Genomic DNA, 17,598 nt, shown 5'->3' with positions numbered 1-17,598 from the left:
AATTGGACCAGTGTGTTTGTAGCTTCTTCTGGTGCTGCAATTTTCACTGGAGCTATGATTTGCATAGTTGTTGTGATGTTCACTGGTGTTGTGGTTTCCACTGGTGTTGTGGTTTCCACCAGTGGTGTATGGTCTTTTGTTGTAGTTTTCTCAGGTAGCCTATAGGTTTTATAGATGTTGTTACAACTTTCCTGGGAGCAATTAAACAACCAAAAAGCATTTTGCATTTAGCCATGTACTTAATCTTTTTACAAGTTTTTGGTAATTTCACAATAGAAAATAATATTAGAGTAGTCAATGGCTTCCTGGAGGTGCGACCTGATTAGTCTTGTCTTTGTCATGAGTTACCAAGGGGGGTGGGGGAGTTATATTCCAGTCCCAGGTATACAAGTCACCCCCCACCCCCCTTGGTAACTCATGACAAAAACAGGACTCAATTCAATTTTCTCTTTCGCCTTAGTTGTGTGATGTTCTAGGCGTTACCTTGTTCTTCTGGCAATGATTCAGTAACATAAATCTTACTTTATGGGTGCAGTGTGGTGAATATATTAATATTTATTCTACAAAAAGCTTAGCATAGTAAAAATGTGTTGTATTTCCAGACGTTTAATATAAAATAAACAATAATAATTGTAGCGATAGCCAACCAAGTGAGAAAACCATTTACCTCTTGTTACTTACTCACTTATGTGCACAAAAACAACTCAATATATATCAAGAAAGAAACGCAAAACAATCAACTAAGGAACGTGGTACAGAACGCTCAATTGATTACACGCGCAGTGCGGTGGTAATCAATTCCAACGTCTGTACCAGAAAACGCTGAACAGTGATTATGTAGTGACGCTGGTCACGAGTTACATATATTCAACGTAAATAAAATGACGACTATAACACCTCCCCCGATAATTTTTATACACAAGAAAAGTATGAACAAGACACCGAATTAAACAATAAAACTCAAAGTCGGAAACGAGCCGGAGGTCTGCGGCGACGGTTCGACCTTCGTGGGTTGTGTGGCCCGAATTCCGGTACAGTCAGTGTGTCGTCCGAATCCGTTCGAGCTGAGGTGGAGACAAGGGAGGAGTCGACTGTTGGTGCAGGAGTTTCTCCCGGCTCTTGGTCCTCCGATGATGCATAGCGAGGTTGCAGTTGGTCCATATGGCGCCTCCACGTCGGACCATGTGGCAGCAGACGTACCAGGAAGATTCGGCTACCCTGTCGCTTAATCACCTCGGCTGGAACCCAACGAGGATCCTGGCTCCGTCGTGGAGTGAATGATAGCGCGTAACAGGGATCTCCCGGTTTGAAATGTCGTTTTGTAACTTCAGAGGCGTCCGTGTTGTGAGGGTTTTGTCGGGGTACCACTTGAGACGGTGTGGGGAGAAGCGTGTCGATCTTGGTTCGAATCTGACGATTGTTGAGTAATTGGCTTGGAGAGTAGCCACTCGGAGTGGGCGTGCGTCGATACTGCTGTAGGAATCCCAAGACTGCTTGTTTCGGGGGCAGGGAAGATTTGCGAAGTGCTTGCTTGAACGTACGTACGAGGCGCTCCGCCGCTCCATTGGTTTCCGGATGGTAAGGGGCACCCGTGATGTGTACCATACCCCTCTCCTTACAGAAAGTTTGGAATTCTGTGGATTTAAAAGTAGTAGCATTATCGGTAACTACAGTATGGGGATAGCCGAAATGAGCAAAATCTTCTTCTAGCAGGTTGATAGTAGCTGTTGAAGATAAGGAAGTAGTAGCATGAATACAAGGGTATTTAGAAAAAGCATCAATGCTGAGTAACCAATGGTAACCCATGAATTCTACCGCATGATCTATGTGTAAGCGACTCCACGGTGCTTCTGGAACCGTCCATGATTGGACCTGGGTTTTAGATTGCGGTTGATATTCGCCACAGGTACTGCACTTGTGACAAAGTTCCGCGATGTCTCGATCGATGTTTGGCCAGTAGACGGACGTCCTTGCCAACTGCTTCATTCTCTCAATGCCGAAATGTCCTTCATGAAGCAACTGAAGGACGGAAGGACGAAGTTTGGAAGGGATGACCACTCTGGAACCGTAAAGTACACATCCGTAACAAGTAGAAAGAGAGTCTGCGTACTTACGGAACGGTTCGACCGGGTCTTGTGGAGAAGACTTGGCCGGCCATCCTTCATGAATGAAACGCATTATCGTGGAAATGATAGGATCTTTAGAAGATTCTTTACGCAGTGAGGCGGCATTTGGGGTCTGGACCTGCAAATCCAAAGCATCGATAGCACAGACGATATCAATGTCATCCGCACTTTCCTCTTCATCGAAGACTTTATCCCCTCCTGCTGGTAAGCGACTCAAAGCATCAGCGTTTTGATGATCCTTTGTCTTCCTGTACTCAATAATGTATGTAAATTGCGACAAAAAGAGTGCCCAACGAGCCAAACGATTTGCTGCCAAAGAAGGTGTCGATTTGGTCGGGCCAAAAAGACTAAGCAATGGTTTATGATCTGTGACCAAAATGAATGACCTACCAAAAAGATATTGATAGAATTTCTTTAGCGCAAAAATTATCGACAAAGCCTCTTTCTGAGTTTGACTATAGTTTCTCTGCGAAGCTGTTAATATCTTTGAAACGTTTGCTATAGGCCGTTCTGTGCCATTTGGGTAACGGTGAAACAAAGTAGCACCAATGCCCACACTAGAAGCATCACATGCGATACCTACCGGAAGTGACGCACTGAAATGTGTAAGAACCTCATCAGTAGATAGATGATGCTTCAGCTGAGCAAAAGAGTTTTCCTCTTGTTTTCCCCATCTCCAAGGAATATCCTTTTTCGTGAGATGGTATAGTGGTTCTGCTACAGTAGAAGCGTTCAACGGTAGAAACTTCGAATAAAATTGTAAGGAACCTAAAAACGAACGAAGAGAAGATACGTCAGTGGGGGCAGACAACTCCAGTACGGCGTTTACCTTGGGACCTTTGGAGATGCCCTGCCTGGACAAAATGTGTCCGAGATACTCTACCAGAGGTTGTGCAAACTTACACTTGTCTTTTGAGTGAAGTCGATCGAGGAGCCGTCTAAGATTCTGGAGATGCTCCTCAGCAGTAGTGCCACTGACAAGAATGTCGTCTAGGTAGACTGCAACCCCTGGAAGGTCGGCTGTAAGGTCGTCCATGATCTTCTGAAAATAACCTGGAGCAGAAGATATGCCAAAAGGTAAAACATTTTGTAAAAGTACGCCACGGTGAGTGCTTAATGCGAGTCGTTTTCGACTGTCAGGACCAAGTCGAATCTGATTGTAGGCATCAGCCAAGTCTATCTTGCTGAAACCGTACCCACCACTCAACTTTTGCATTAAGTCTTCTGGTAAGGGTAACGGGTGACGATGGGTCTCCAGGGAAGGGTTCACCGTGACTGAATAATCGCCACATATGCGTAACTTGGCCTTCGCTTCTGAAGAGTTTGAAGGCTTACGGACTGGAACAACCGGTGTGCCCCAATCGCAAAACTGAACTGGTGTCCATACACCACGTGCAATGCCCGAATCATAAGCTTGTGCTAAGTCCTCCTTTAGCGCGAAAGGTACAGGCCTAGGTTTGAGAAAAACAGGTTTAGCATCAGACTTAAAATCTATGTCTAGTTCATAATCTCGTAAGCACCCGAGTTCAGGCTTAAAAACATCTTTGAACTCGTCACATAAGAGGGAGCATGCTTTCTCCAGACTCTTATCAGGCTTGTTGCATGACTGGATACTCTGTAAAGTAGAATAGTTAGACAGAAGGAATTTATCGATAGAAATTCCTAAAGACGAGATTGCATCACGACCTAGCAAGTTTAGTCCTTTGACTGTCGTGACTACAAAAGGAATATTTTCTGACCTTCCCGTGGAAGGACAAGTTACCTGGGCCGTGAAAGAACCCGTGATTGGTACTAGATGCTTGGTAGCAGATTGGAACTGCGACACTGGTGCTTGCAATTGAGGTGCGCCTACCCGAGTCCAGACGTCGTTGGAAAGGAAATTTCCATTTGTAGCAGTGTCCAGTTCTAAGTGTGTGGTTACCGAATTAATGGAGATCGGTATTTCCAACTTTGAATTTCGAGGTTTTCTGCAAGAACTAGAAAGCATGTTAATTTCCTCGATACAATTTACCTTAGAAGGTTTGAACTGTCTAGCTTTCTTTCGACAAACACTCTGTTAGTGTCCCGTAATATTGCAGAAATGGCAAGTGGCTTTCTTAAACCTACAGTCATTGGCGTTGTGGTTGGAATTACCACAGCGATAGCATTCTTTATTTTTAGAAGAAAAGAAAGTACCTGTAAGTTGCCTAGTTTTTGGAGGTTTGCTGATGGTCCTTACTTTCGCAACTGGTACTGGTGGAGTGCCGTAAACAGTTTCTTTGGCCACCTTGGCTGCCTCTTCGGTTTCTGATGCAACCTCCACCGCACGTTTGAAAGTAAGTTCATCAGCTCTGATTTTGAATAACGCCTTAAGCACCGCCTCGTTACCTATTGAACAAATAAAACGAGTACGTAAAGCTTCGTCCAATGGATTTGAAATGGACGAGAAGTCACAGGTGGCAGCTGCCTGGCGTATGCGGATGGCTAGTTCTTGAGCTGTTTTACCGGGCTTGCGCTTCATTTCGCTCCAGAAACGGAATCGCTCCCTCACGATGAAGCGTTTTGGGTCGAATTGTTGAGCCATGTAATTTGTAATTTCCGTCATGGTGAGATCGTTGACTTCTTTTGGGTTTGTTTCCTGCGCAGCCAAATTTGTTAACATTTTGTAGATTGTAGGTGATTGATTGGTGAGAAAAACCTGCGGCATTTTGTCTTGTGCGACTGAATGTGCTGCTACAAAGGTGTTAAACCTCTTCCAATAGTCTGCCCACAATTCAGTGGTGGCATCGAACGTTACGAATTTAGGTAAAGATACCTGCTGTTGTATTGTTGTTGGTTGTGGTCTTGAAGTTTGGGCTCGCATTTCTCGTAGTTGTAGTTATTCCATGAGTAGTTTCGTCTGATCTTGGTGACGTTGTTCTTGTTCTCGGTGACGTTCTTCTTGTCTGGCAATTTGCTCCTTCGTCTGGCGTTCTTGGTTGACAATTTGTTCCTTCGTTTGGCGTTCTTGGTTGGCAATTTGTTGTTGCAGGACTGCGATCAGCTTCTCCATGTTTCTAAAATCCTGTAGAAATTCTGTAAAGATTCTGCCGGCGACGCCAGTTAAATGTCTGTTGTATTTCCAGACGTTTAATATAAAATAAACAATAATAATTGTAGCGATAGCCAACCAAGTGGGAAAACCATTTACCTCTTGTTACTTACTGACTTATGTGCACAAAAACAACTCAATATATATCAAGAAAGAAACGCAAAACAATCAACTAAGGAACGTGGTACAGAACGCTCAATTGATTACACGCGCAGTGCGGTGGTAATCAATTCCAACGTCTGCACCAGAAAACGCTGAACTGTGATTATGTAGTGACGCTGGTCACCAGTTACATATATTCAACGCAAATAAAATGACGACTATAACAAAATGTCTACAAGTAAGAAAAGGAAGGTTGATTATGAAAGGCGGAAGTTCAACAATAAGTGGTGTATAAATTACTTCGTTGTTCAACACAATCAAGATGTTGTTTGCCTGATTTGTCAAAACACTATAGCAGTAATGAAAAAGTACAATATCAAGCGACACTACTGTACAAAACACTCTGCTAATTATGATAGCATTGGGGGTCAATTACGGGTTGACAAAATGCAGCAGTTGAAAAAGTCTTTGAGCAAACAGCAAGAGGTATTTCACGGTTACAAGAAAGACATTGAGCTTGTTACAAAACTGAGCTTCAAGATATCTGAAGCAATTGCCGAAAAAGGAAAGCCGTACAGTGATGGTGAATTCATTAAGAATTGTTTGGAGATATTTATCGAAAATGTGTCTCCAGACAAGAAATATTTGGTAGAGCAAACAAGTCTGTCTCGTTTTACAATGGCTCGCCGAATAAATGATCTTTCGGAAAATATTGAAGAATCTCTAAAGCAGAGGATAAGCAAATGCTCTGCTTTTAGTATCGCTTTAGACGAGAGTACAGACTTGAGCGATACTGCTCAGCAGCTAGTTGTTTTCATAGGAGGAGTGACAGATGATTTTGAAGTAATTGAAGAATTTTTGGATATGGCAAGTATGAAATCAACAACAACTGGTCAAGATATTTGCGAGGATGTAATAAAAGTGATGAAAACATTTGAAATAGATTCTTCTAAGTTGGTTGGTATCACCACAGATGGAGCGCCATCAATGGTGGGAAAATACAATGGATTTGTCAAAAGATTTTTGGATGCTATTCAAACTGAAGATGTTTTGGTCAGCCATTGTATCATCCATCAGGAAAACTTGTGCTCGAAAGTATTGGATTTTGGTGAAGTCATGAAAAATGTTGTTTCGTGTGTTAATTACATTCGAGCGCGGGGATTAAATCATCGGCAGTTTAAGTCGTTTCTGCAAGCGCTTAACTCTGATTACCCAGATGTAAATTATTTTTGTGCAGTAAGATGACTAAGCAGAGCAGCCACTTTAAAGAGATTTTGGAATCTCAAGGAGAACATTCAAACTTTTATGGAAAGTAAAAATCAAGATGCTTCCTTTCTCAAAAATGATACATGGCTGAACGATTTTGCTTTCTTAACTGACATCACCATCACCTTTCAAAACTGAATGTGAAGCTGCAAGGAAAACAGTTTTTTGTATGGATAGGCCTACTCTTGTCTGAATATGTCTGTTAATTGGTTATGACGTATGAGTGTTGTAAGTGCCGTTCTATCTTGTCTATTGGAGAAGTACTGCGCCTTAGCCGTATCCAACGGATCAAGGATCACGTTAAAATCACCGAGTAAGACCACATATTGATGTTCATAGTTCAGCATAGCCTCGGAAAAGCAGTTCTATACAGGACTTCCTCTGCCCGACGGTCTGCGGAAGGTATGCGTTGAAGATGTTTATGTTAGTGTTGCCACTTTTGATATTGAGATGATGTATTCGGTTTTGTAATATGGTGTGGTGTACAAAAAATTTAAACATCTGCTTGAAAATGCTTCAAAATGAACACCACGTTGAAAATGGTCCATTTGAAATGTTCTCATTTACTGAAGAGTTTTTGGCTAACAACGATGTAGAATCAAATGTTATTAGACCTCTGGTTATTAATCATTTGTCAAATCTGTTGAAACAGTTTCAGAAGTATTTTTTACCAAATTACATTGGATCCAAAGCCTAATATATTTACAACGCAAAAACAAAGTACTGAGCACCTCTCTCAGGAAGAACTTAGCCTACTTATCTATCTTCTGATTTGAAGTTTAGATTTTCTGGAAATTTATGAATTTTGTGCAAAAAAGCTTCACACTTTTTGGCTTTGCGTTAAATCGGAATACCTACCATTGTCTGATTCAGCAGTAGGGCTAATGGCACTCCTGCCGTTTGTATCGACGTATTTGTGTTGAAAATTTTCAGCCCCGAAAACTGAAGCAAATGCCAAGCACTAGTTGGGAGGATCGTCTCACCAACGATTTAATTACAATGATCAATTAAAGCCTTCCTCAACCAACCAAACATTGATGTAGAATCGTGAAAAAAACTTGCCAGTGACATGTCAATCAGGAGGAAAAAAATAGTGAAAGCAGGCAATTTTTCGAAGAATACAACATACAAAAGGCTCAGGAAAAACAAAACATTAGAAAAGAAAAGCTAAAAAGACGACGTTCCCCACCCTCCATACAATGTGACTTATGCCCACGTCTTTTCCACCATAGACTATGGGGTTCCAAAACCACATCCGATATCGCCATCCAAAGCGAAACTCAATTTGATGACAAAACGAATGTTCGGACACGAGCTGGAGCCGACAACAATTTGTGCGAGTCAGTGTTTCCAACGTTGAAGACAATCAAAACAAAACCAACACCATCAAAATCAAATAGCGTATAAGCATCATTGAAACTTGGGACTAGGATTCGGACATTAATTAAAACCTGGGACATTATCTAACATTGACCCACGGCTACAATTTCTTTGTTGCAAAAAGTAGTCGCATCCATCACACTGAATAAATGTGTTTGGTTTTTAGTTTTTTTCCCAGTAGGCTACGTGTAAATTGTAGAATGTAAAGTAGTAGGCTTCACGTATCGTTAGGTTGTTTTTAGTTTTCATTCGAATTAAATATCATTTCCATAAATATCATAAATGTATATTTCGTACTGCTTATCATTTTTACCGTGAAGGGTCGCGGGAAATTTTAGGAAATTGAAAGGGGCAAAAAAGTTTAGGAAACGCTGTCATAAAGTATAGGCCTGCAATTCGTGTGACAATATTTGAAACACAAAAATGTCTTTGTTAATAAAACAAAATGACTTTAAATAACTACAAAACTGCAAAAAAAAGAAAGTTTTGAGCCCTCTTGAATGCTGCACCCCAGGCGACCACCAAGTTAGCCTAATGGGCTCTAATCATACTGAAAGAAACATACAATTGGATTTGCATACATTTTGTGTCTATGAAGCCAAAATGCTTTTTGCACAATGATCCTGCAACAACAACATAAAACTAATAAAAAAAAATAATTTATAAATAAATAAATTAATAAGCTCACAAATCCTTGAAAACAAAGTGATATTTCTTTCAGTTTGGAGTTCTTAACAATTTTGCTTATGTCATGAAATGAATAAAAAAAAACTAGTGTCTCAAAGCACAAAAAATGTATAAAAATATAAAGTACGTCGTGTTGCATTTTATATTTTAACCGTATCTGTTACTGCTTCCTTTTGGCGGCAAAAGTTACTGGCCGAGACCATCAGGTCTACGTCTCTCTTATTGCTAATTACTCAGTCGGCTTATATCAAATAACAACGGGAAAAAGTATGCCGTTGGTCAAAAGCCTTATCTATCACTTCAATCAATTTATTTCGCAAAATATATTCGTGATTGTGTATTTTAGGTAGAAAAGGTGATAAAGACTCGGTTTTTGACCTGTTTTCGCCATTTCTTGGTCAAATTTCTCAGTTCACATTTTATTTTGAAAACCTTTTTGCATTGAACACGGAATTTCATCAATTTTGTTTTTCCGTTTCTGTACAAACAATATTCGATGCACTTTTTGCACTACAAAGCAATTTGCTCAAATAACATATTACCTTCCTAATTATTGTCTGCCAGCAAAGAATGACTCATATCGCGTCAAAGACCAACTTCCTACCGAGACAGCAAAATCGACGTTGAATCAATGTAAAAATGACGGATTTTGCTGCCTGTGTATAGAATTGAATTTTAGCGCCGCCGCGTAATGAATAACAAACACAAAATGAAACCGCACGCTAATAGTAAACTGTCAATCAAGCTATTGAATATCCGCAAATTTATTGCATTTCATAACTGGCTGTGACAAAAGGTTTATTGTGAACTTCACAATCATCCGATGCCAACATAATCGGGATTAAAAGTTGGGGCGAGAAAAAAAAGTAAAAGTCAAGAAATCTCAGGTTTCTAGCGTCACTGCTTCTATGTGAAATTGCTGAATTAGCAGAGGGCGAGACCATAGGGTCTACGCAAGTAACAGATACGCTTAAAGGCTTAGGCTACTAATTCTTAAGGATTGGATTTAAATATTTCGATAAACAAGAAGTACTTCGAAATGATGCATCCTTAACCCATATCCTCCTACCATCGGTTTAAACTGACAGCACATTTAGATGGTTTCTAGATTTCATACAGCATAGCAATGGCAAAACATTTGCATGATAGCAACAAATTGACAGCTTTTGAAGCGTTAGAAGCTCTTGAAAGGTTAGAAACTGATGAAGAATCAATATCAGAAGTCATGTCTAAAGTAAATTTAGTTATATTTCCTCCTGAAGAGGACGGCATGGACATTCTAATGGCATGGCATTAGATTGGGATGGCGTGGCAACAAACAACTACTCTAGACTGCATTGTTAACAAGTTATTGTGGTTTACATCGTTGGAATATTATTGATATGTAGCCTAATAAATGTATAGTATTTGATAGAAATGCTTTTAGTCAGTTTTTAATTGTAAAAATGTGATAAACGCCAGTATTTATGCAGAATACGAATGGACTGACCGCTAACAAATCTCATCCTGACACGCAGAGTCACGAAAGTTTGAATCAATCTGATCCATCTTCATCATCTTCGAAAAGAGTATGTGAGCAACGAATTGTAATGGTACCGTTCATATTACTTGCATAAAATAGTGTTTAAAATATTGCATTTTTAGTATTTACTTTAATATAAAATATGGCCTTTAACAATCCTACATTTTATAGTTTTCAGGTTAAACGTGGTAATAGGCAAGTAGAAAAGTTAGTATGCCCAATATAAATAGCAACAGTTTGAGTATGCTTTAAAAAGGACAATTATATTTCTAGAGAAAATTATCAAAGATGCCTTCTCCAAAGCGGAAATGGAGAAAAAGAGACATAAGCTTTCAACAAGCTCTTGATAAATGGACCTTGCCACCACCCACTTTTGATGAATCACTTATGCCTAATGAAATCTTTGAAAAGTTTATAACTAATGATGAATTAGAGAGAATATGTATGGAATCACATAAGTATGCCAGGCAAAAAGGCAATCACACATTTAAATTGACGTTAAAAAAGTTGAAATCATTTATAGCGATCCTTCTGTTAGGTGGATATAATCAAATGTCACGACAAGAGATGTATTGGCAGGGGCGAAAGGATTCCAACAACCAAATGGTAACTGAACTGATGACAAAAAATGAATTTGAAGAATGTAAGCAATTTCTTCATCTCTCTGACAACCAGCAATTAGACAAAAGTGACAAATTTTCCAAACTTCGGCCATTCTTTGCTGCAGTGAACAAACAATGCCTTGCAAACTACAAACCTGAACAACATGTGAGTGTGGATGAAAGCATGGTACCATACTTTGGGAAACATGGTGCAAAACAATACATTCATGGGAAGCCTATAAAGTTTGACTATAAGCTGTGGGTGCTAGCGAAGCCGTTAGGCTACTGCGTACAATTTTATGCAGGAAAAGACTCCCAGCTGGAAGAATACGAGGATATTGGGCTTGGGATGGGTGCTGCAGTAGTAGCTCATTTGATGCAACATCTACCTCCACAAAGCGAGTCCAGTTCCAACTATCATGTGGTTATGGACAACTTTTTCACAAGTCCGGGACTTCTGCGATACCTTCGTGAAAAGTCTATTGCAGCTACAGGAACAGCCAGAGTTAACCGCATGGAAAATCCATGAAAAAGCGAGTTAATGAAGTTGACAAGTTACACAGAGGTGCCTCGGATGTTGCTGTGGAGACACCACATAACATTGCTGCTATCCGATGGAAAGACAGAAAAGTAGTAAATGTTCTGTCAACCTTTGCAGGAAAAGATCCACTGCAAAAAGCGAAGCGATATAGTAAGCAAGAGAGAAAAAAGATTGATATTCAGCAGCCAAATATAATACACGTTTACAACCAACACATGGGTGGTGTTGACCGTTTGGATCAAAATGTTTCAAATATATGATCAACTTGAGAAGCAAAAAAATGGTGGTGGCCATTATTTCGTTTTTGTATTGATATGGCAGTCAACAATGCTTTTCAAATATATCGCCATCGCAAGACCGATACTGGTGAAATTCGTTTAGATGCTCTGGGCTTCAGAAGAGCAGTTGTTGAAAGTTACCACCAGCTTTATTGAAAAGATGTTCCAGATATACTGTTTCCGGGACCCAGGGCATCTCCGCAACCCCATATAAAATACAGCACTGCCCAACAGTGGATCATAAAAGGGAAGCAACGCCGCTGCGCCAAACCAGGATGTTCTGGAACATCCCTTTATTTTTGTGAAACCTGCAATGTTGGCCTACATCCTCAGTGTTTTAAGGAGTACTACATGAAATAGATGATGTCAGAATTGGGCTCTTTCAGCTGAACTCAAGCCGGGTGAACATGTGAGACGAAATGGTTTCAAGCCAATATAAAGTACATTTTTACGATAAATCAATATCGGCAAACGTTGAATCAACCAAGAACATTCCTATCTTTTGATACTGTGACATTTATTTGATTTGTTAACATGTAGTGATTTCTTGATTTTTTTGTCCTTTTCCATTATTGCTTTGGTTGAATACGTATTTGACTAAACACTGACCGAGAAAATTTTTTCGTATTTATTTTATATGCCCCCTCCTGCTCCTAACGTCAGTTTAAACTGACAGGCCAAAAATTGTTGATAATTGTCTAAAATAGGAGCTGATTTGAGCACAAAAGTGATCAAAATCTTGGATCTTGTCTGCAGCCTTTTTAGCTGCATGCACCTTTTCAGCTCTTGCTTCTGCCGTAGATAGACGTTGATAGTTAGACGTAGATAGACGCCGTAGACGTTGGGCGTCGGGCTGATGTCACCTACTTCAAAGCTGATTTTGGTACTCCAGAAAATATTGAAGGCGGTTCTTTGGATCGTTTTCCGCCCCTTACTGACACCCATTTACAGTTGAAATGTGTCTCACAAACATATATCTCCTTCAAGCGCCTCAAGCTTTTTTCGCATTTGGCATCGCCAGTATCCAACTCTCCCTCCCTCAGGATCTTTTGGGAAGGATATGACTTTTGCATAAGGCATAGTTTCATAGTTTCCTCATAGTTTCATAGTTTCCTCATAGTTTCTTCTGAAACCAAAGCAACTGCAATGACGTGGCATATTGTCACCAAAACAGAAAACAACACAAATACCTACGAAAACACCAGCTATACAGCTTCTGAAAGAGATACAAACAAAATGTACATTACTAAATGATGACAGATATCAACCATACAACCAATATGTGATATTATCCTATAATTCTGCTACAGCAAATGAAAATAACACGTTACAATACGTCGAAAATACGTAGATCGTGCGCAATAAAATTTTGTCAATAAGTAAGCCTTTTCGAAGTGCCTTTAACCATGCGTTTACCACAAAGCAAAAAACAAATTTCTTGATATGTTCAGACGATTAACAAACTCCTTGATAAACAAACTCCTTGATATGTTCAGACGATTAACACATAGCGAAGGCCAAATTTGCAAATTAACAATCAGTTTGTACTCACATGAAGCAATCTCTTTAAAGCTGCTTATCCGAATTCTACAAATTTCGACTTACTAAATAAGTCCGAACTGGCTGACAGCTACTAAATAAGTCCGAACTGGCTGACAGCTACTAAATAAGTCCGAACTGGCTGACAAAACGCTGTCACAAATCCAAGTACGTAAATGAACAGAATTCTTGCCCGACATTATTTCAGGCACAAGCGCGCTTATTTAAGATAATTTTTTTTTTTTTAATTCCCAAGTCACAATAAAAAAGCAACAAATCGAAAACAACATTTTTGATGAAATCGTGGAATGTTGTTTCTGTACGCAATAAACTAAATCCCAAGGGGCTCTGATTTCAGTAAATTGTTATCACAAAAGCTTGGAACCGCAATGTTTTGCAAGGGCATATGAAATCACCAATATCCCAAAAAAAATAATATTTCCTGTTTTTTTCTATATTGTTTCAAATCAAGTAACTTTCAATTTAATTAATTGCAGTTGACGAATCGTCAGGAGAAACATCTATCTACCGCCAAAATAGAGCATTTATCAATACATCGCTATTCGTAAACACGTGAACTTCAAAGAACCTAGGCAGTGTGGAGAATTTATCTTACACAATTGATGCAATAGGTGCACAATATCTTATTTCGTCACAGACTTCTTTCAAACAGTTTTGCTTTACGATTTAGACGCAAAAATGGGCAAAAATGACCAAAATTCTGTAATTTGACCTTAAAATATAATATTTTGACCTTGAAAATTACCTCAGATGATGTTGAAAGTAACACTATTGAACTCACCATCCTCAAAAACCCTAATATGGAATCCAAGATTGTGTTTATAGCTTCTCTAGAAGTAATTTTAGCCAGGACTCAAGTTAATCATTCAGACTCAAGTTACAAACCCCGAGCAGGGGAAGTTCCAGTCCTTTACTTAAGGCGTCCATGCTAAAAACAATAAAGGGAGTCCTAAATTTTAGAAACCCAAGCTAAAGTGGATTCTCTACAATTTCCCCCAGATTGTAGTAGACACCATTATGCTATGGTTCTAAGACTCCTTCCTCATTCCGATCGAAAGTAAAAACGGGATCGGGGATTGCACAGCCGGCGGTCTATAAAAATTACCAGCAAAGCCAGTTTTTAGTTTGGCTCATCAAAACCATCACTCGAGTCGAAGTCGCAATTGGCCGACTTAAAATACACCAAATCACAAGTGAAATCGCCCATCGTGTCGATCACCCTCATTCTGAGCAAGTGGAGCTCAGGGTGTGTGAAGGTTTTTTTAGTGACATGTAGGCACTAGGCAGCCCGGTTATAGGCAAATTGTTCGTAAGCAATTGTTCGTAAAGCAATTGTTCGTAAGCAATTGTTCGTAAAACAATCATTTTGGGCCCACATAACCCACTTCGGTGGGTAGCCTAGCAGTCTTAAGGATTTTTTCCCTTCACACGTACATTAAAATCACTAAAAAATTAAAATGAATTATTTGACATATCAATTTATTTAACCAACAAGCAAATAGATTCAATATTGAACCAACTTACAAGAAGCTTCTCATCGTGGCCGTCAGCATTTCAGATATGTACTGTAAGATAACATATAGATTCCAACTTGTGCGCTCACCGAACTTCAACAATTTCAACAAGCAATTTCAACGCCTACTACATCAACTCCGTCACATCGGCTCGAGGCAGAACAATTTGGAGCTACTACTCGGATCAGGCATAACCCACAGTATATGCAACACAATGTACCAATTCAAAGAGCGACAATAAGTAAAATAAACTTATGTATGAGCGGATGAGGCATGAGTTAAATTACATCCATCTTATGATGATCCAAGTTTACTTTGATACCAAGCAGTAATGACAAAACACAAATAGCCTGGATAGCTTCGTCTTGTTTGGGAAGTTTTCAATCTAGGTGGATTGTTTACAGCCTTTACAGGTAGGCCGCAGTGTACGAAATCGCCAAGAGCTTTCAAAAATCGTTCTCAATCCGAAAATAGGGATTGCATGTCAACTATTAGTTACTTAATATACACAATGCATGTACTAGGATACCGATTAAAGTTGTACACCAGTTTATTGCTTCTTTACAGTAAATTTTAAATGGCTTTTGATGCCTCATCGAATGCAGGATAAGTAAACTATGCAGAAAAACTACAACTAGGTGCTTCATTCTACATTACGGAATTTTTAATATATCAGTGGTCGCTTATTAATTAAATTAATTGGAAATCAAATGTCGCAATATAGTTTTATAAATGAATTGTGACGTCATTGATGATATCATATTCATATTCATGATAACTCCATCCATGATAAATTAGATAGTGCAAAATCATAAGCTACGTTTTATTCTGCGCAATTGTGCTATGCAGTGTTTTTTGGTGGCATCAACAGGTAAAGCGCTGGATTGGGTTAAAAATATTTACAAACAATTCCGACTAAAAGAGGCCGCACTTAGAGACGCGCTTTCTGCGATTGACGCCGCTCGCAACGGGTTAGTGCTTCATGCTACATTGAAGATTTTTTGGTATTTTTGCATTCAAAGTTTATCTTCTATAATGTGCTGCCAATATTGAATAGGGATGTGTCGTATTATACGATACTACACTGTCTCTCAGTCTATTTCATCTAGATTACATGGTATTTGCCGTAACTTTTGTCATTTTTGTTTGACTCAAACACACTGTAATGTACACTGTACATGCAACAAATATCATCAGTTGATGATCTACCCGCTAGAACAACTATAGCAATATTGTTTGCAATTGTTTGTTACAATGTACCTGTTATTCAAGAGAAACAGCATTAGACTGTACATACAAAGTAGAGCAGTTAAAAAGATTCGCTTTTGTCCCAGCTTGATATAGTTAATCTAGGAACATCACAGAGAGGATCTAACTTCCTACGTGCGAAGCTCATTATAAAAACAGATTCTCCCTCGACTGTTGCAATTAATTATGTGTCAATATGAAATTAGCATTTTTTTGCAAAACTGTGTTCAATGAGCCAATATATGATTGACCCCTGGTGGAGATCTTGGTTGCTGTAGATTATACAGTACGGTAGTGTATTGGATATGCTACATTGTCTAATATCAATCGAAAATATTTAAAGTTGATATTATCAAAGATGAAGCCGTGTTCTTGTGAATTTTTGCAACAGATGTTAGAACAATCTGATGCAAGATTAAAACAAGGCTATCGTGTAACTATTCGATTTTACATAGTTTAGCATTGAGTTAGAAACATGCAGCCGAGATGATGTGATTGATTGAAAAAGATTAAAGGAACACGTGTTTTGTATTTTGGCTTTCAAATACAAATGTTAGTTTTTCTCGCAACATTCAGCGTCTGATGAATTAGAAATATACGTTTCTTACATGAAATAAGTTCGGCTGGAGGTGGAAATTAATTTTTTAATTTATTTTAGCTGCTTTACAATTGTAATTTTCAAGTTGAGCAGGTTATGTTTCGGCTACTCACCGCAACGTTCTTGAGCGTGCACTGCAGCAAGTGCAAAAACAAAGCAGACCGAAATCTTCAACATTTTTCTTTAATTTTGGAAATAGTTACTATGCAAATCCTGCCGAAGGTAAGGTGAAAGGTGCAAGGACGAGAGTTCGCGTTGAATCTGCCATCTCAGACGAGTTTTCGGTGAAGTTGGGTGTACACCAGGGTTCTGTCCTCTCTCCTCTAATCTTTGTCATTGTGATTGATGTGATTACCGAATGTGTAAGAGAAGATTCAATGATGGAGATACTGTACGCCGATGATTTGGTTTTGTTGAGTGACACAATGGAAGATCTCAGAGGGAAATTTGAGAAGTGGAAAGAATCGTTTGAATGTAAAGGTATGCGTATCAACATAAAACAGATAAAGGTTGTAATAAGTGGAACGGAAGGGGAAATCACAATGAGCAAAATCGACCCATGTGGGATATGCGGAAGAAGAGTGATGGCAAATTCTGTTACATGTACGAAATGCAGGAAGTGGGTGCATGGAAGATGTGCAAAGATGAAGAGAGTGCAGATCCGGAGATGGTTTTGAATGTGAAAGATGCAAGAAGATTGAAGAAGGAATGATTGCTCCTGTTGAAAAGCTGAATGACGAAGTTGAATCAGTAAATGCCTTTTGCTATCTAAGAGATAGATTGAATGCCAGTGGTGGTTGTGAAGCGGCAGTGACTGCAAGAGTAAGGTTTGGTTGGGTGAAAATCAGAGAGTGTCGAGAGTTGTTATGTGGTAGAAGATTTCCGTTGAAAATGAGAGGAAGAATTTATACTAGTTGCGTGAGATCTGCAATGCTATACGGAAGTGAGACATGGTGCTTACGGGAAAACGAATTGGCGATTTTAAGAAGAACTGAGAGAGCGATGGTGAGAGCAATGTGTAGTGTGAAGCTGATGGACAAAAGGAATACCGAAGAACTTATGAGCTTGCTTGGGTTGAATGAGAGTGTTGATAAGTTGGCGAAA

The sequence above is a fragment of the Aplidium turbinatum genome, chromosome 5, assembly GCF_918807975.1.
Source record: "Aplidium turbinatum chromosome 5, kaAplTurb1.1, whole genome shotgun sequence".
Lineage (NCBI taxonomy): Eukaryota > Metazoa > Chordata > Ascidiacea > Aplousobranchia > Polyclinidae > Aplidium > Aplidium turbinatum.
This window is presented reverse-complemented; position numbering follows the sequence as displayed.